Consider the following 2,705-nt stretch of genomic DNA (forward strand, 5'->3'; position numbering starts at 1 on the left):
ACCACCTAATTCAGCTGAACTAGGAGATGTCCAGGCTCACAAGGAGAAGGGAAGCTTGCTTCCTTCAAGAAAGGAGTGAAAGTTAACCACACAGCACCTCAAAATCAACATCCTTTCCATTGTCCACACTCACTCCAAAGAAAGCTTCTTTGAAACATGGAAGGATAGAAGATTTCTGCCGCGGGCGACAAACGTGGCCAGAAACTCATCAGCGCTGGTACCAAGGTGATTGCAGACCTTCTTGCATGGGGGTGGTGGGATAATCCCATTCCCTGCTGCTGGTATGTATATTTATTGCTACGCTTATTGTCCCTTTTACCAGCCATTAAGGCACAATTCTTAGGACCTTCACTATGAATATCCAGGTGGACATTTCATTCAAGCAGGAGATTTTCTCCAGCCCTGCATCAAGTCCAAACATCATGTTGTCCCTGCTGGGCCATACCACCGTGTCCCTTGCTTCCTGCCACAACCCCCCCATCCCCACTGCTCGCTGCAAGCAAAGCCAGCGCCAGCAGCATCGTCATTGCCTTCTGCCTCTCCCTCTTCAGGCTTTCAGAGAGGTCCCTCCTGCCCAAATATTTGGACAACCAGCTATGAAACCATAGCCTTGGTGCAGAAAAGCAACTTCAGCATGTGTTCGACTTTAACCTTGAGTTCAAGCCCTGTAAGCTACATCTCTAGCACACTTCTGAATGCTGGTTTGAACTGGGGCCTTTGGATCTGAGCCCAAAGGTCACGGAGGTGGTCACCTTCGTGATGACTGCATCAAGCTTTGAAACCTTCCTTCCTTCCCAGTTCCCTGAAAGAAAGAATCAAGTTGATCAAAGCTGATCATTCAGAGGAGCCACAGAAATCGTACACCGGTGGGGCTACCCGAGGTGGATCTCTGGATGAACACCAGCGCTACCTTCTTTCCACCTCTTCCCAGCTGCTGTCTGAGACTTTTGCTTTACAGCAGATCTAAAATTCCCCTTGGTCTTGCAGCCAGGAGTGCAGGGCGGGTTCTGCATCTGTGCAAGCCCCTTCACACGTCCGGGGGATCTCCCTGGAACGTGACTGTGCACACGCATGCAGTCAGGTGCAAAATTCGGGCTGTACATAGCAATCCCCATGGTGCAGGGACTTTGTCATTGTGGAAGTCTGTTTCCTACTCAAACATCTGCAGGATCAGGGCCCTTCAAGTGCAGGGGAGATTAGGATCTGGTTCTGTGTGGTATCGCTTGGAGGCCTGTGCCCAACTCCAATCGTACCTACCGTTGGGAGCTATGCACTCACCAAAGGGAAATGCTTGTCTTGGAATGAGCTCATGCTGCTGCGCTGCTGTTCTGCACATGTCAGCAGTTTTGTGGACTCTCGTTTTTGCAGATGTATGAATTATCCCTTGGCAGATGGTTGGTTTCACCCTCCTCTATGCACGCATGTGTTTAAGGTAAATGTGAAAGCATATTCATTGTTGTAAGCTTTTCATTCATGTTCTTATTCATTTAGGTGGGTAAGAAAAGAGGTTTCTACATATGTGTGTTGTCAGCCCCAACAAATCATTCTGCTGGGTGGGAGCAATGAAAGGGACTAGGTGATCTTCCGAGGTTCCTCCAGCCCTATAATTCTCTGAAAAGACGTGGGGCAAAGCTGATCTCACAGTACGTTAAATAATCACAGTGTTTCTATTATGTAAACCCCTTATTGTGTAAATCAGACAATTATTGATACTTTTCATATTCCTTATAAAGGAAGCACAAATATGATCTATCATCATACATGGATGGCTGTAGGTAAAGGCAAACATGATCAGCAATTTGAAATCTGACCACTTATTCTTAATTCTACTGGTGTATATGACTTGAGCAAGGATAATTCACTTGTTTTACTTACCACAGGCTATAAACATATTTTTGTATTTCTTTATATGTTTATTAGCATGCATAGGGTGGTACCACTTCTGGAGCCTGGATTTTCCCCCCACTTGCATGCATGGGATCCTTGCTCCTCCGTTGTGCCCAGCCCTGCCCCGGGGCTGTGGGGGAACTGAGGCTTGTCCCAGACCCACAGGGCACGCAGCCCCACACAAGGTGGGCATTCTCTGCCTACAAACGGGCAGGATTCACAGGGGCAGGACACCCTGGCAGTGGCATGAAGCAGGAGGGACAAGTGCCTTACTGCTGGGTCCTACACGCTGCATGCTAGGTAGCGGCGAAGGGTCCTTTTGCTACGAGGGCTGAGCCGTGGTTGTAGAAACCAGTGCCATAAGCCCCAGTTGGCCCCCGAGGCACCCACTGGGTGCGTGCTGGGCACCCGGCTGCACCCCAGCTGTGCGCAGGCAGACCGCAGAGCACACACCCAGGAGTGTCTCGCTGAGCCTATTAAACTGTTAAACAGGGGAAAAGAAAAGCCTTTAAAACATGATGCACTAATGACAGATTAATCCACCCAAGAGAACAGTCATAAAGTAAAGCGGCATATAAAATAAAACACATCATTAAGTACAATTGAAGTATTAAGTAATAAGGATCAAAATACAGGATGAAATTTGTTCCTGTGTGCGGGGCCAGCGAGTGCCCCCTCGCCCCACGCCAACACCAGCAAGCGGGCTGGGAGGAGATTTTGCCCTGCTGCTTAGGAGGGAGGACTTTGCCCCCCGCAAGAGTCCCTCGGGACAGCAGTGACCGTATTCTTGTCACTGAGCTGTGATGCAGCACCAGCTC

This window comes from Gavia stellata, chromosome 2, assembly GCF_030936135.1.
Source record: "Gavia stellata isolate bGavSte3 chromosome 2, bGavSte3.hap2, whole genome shotgun sequence".
Taxonomy (NCBI): domain Eukaryota; kingdom Metazoa; phylum Chordata; class Aves; order Gaviiformes; family Gaviidae; genus Gavia; species Gavia stellata.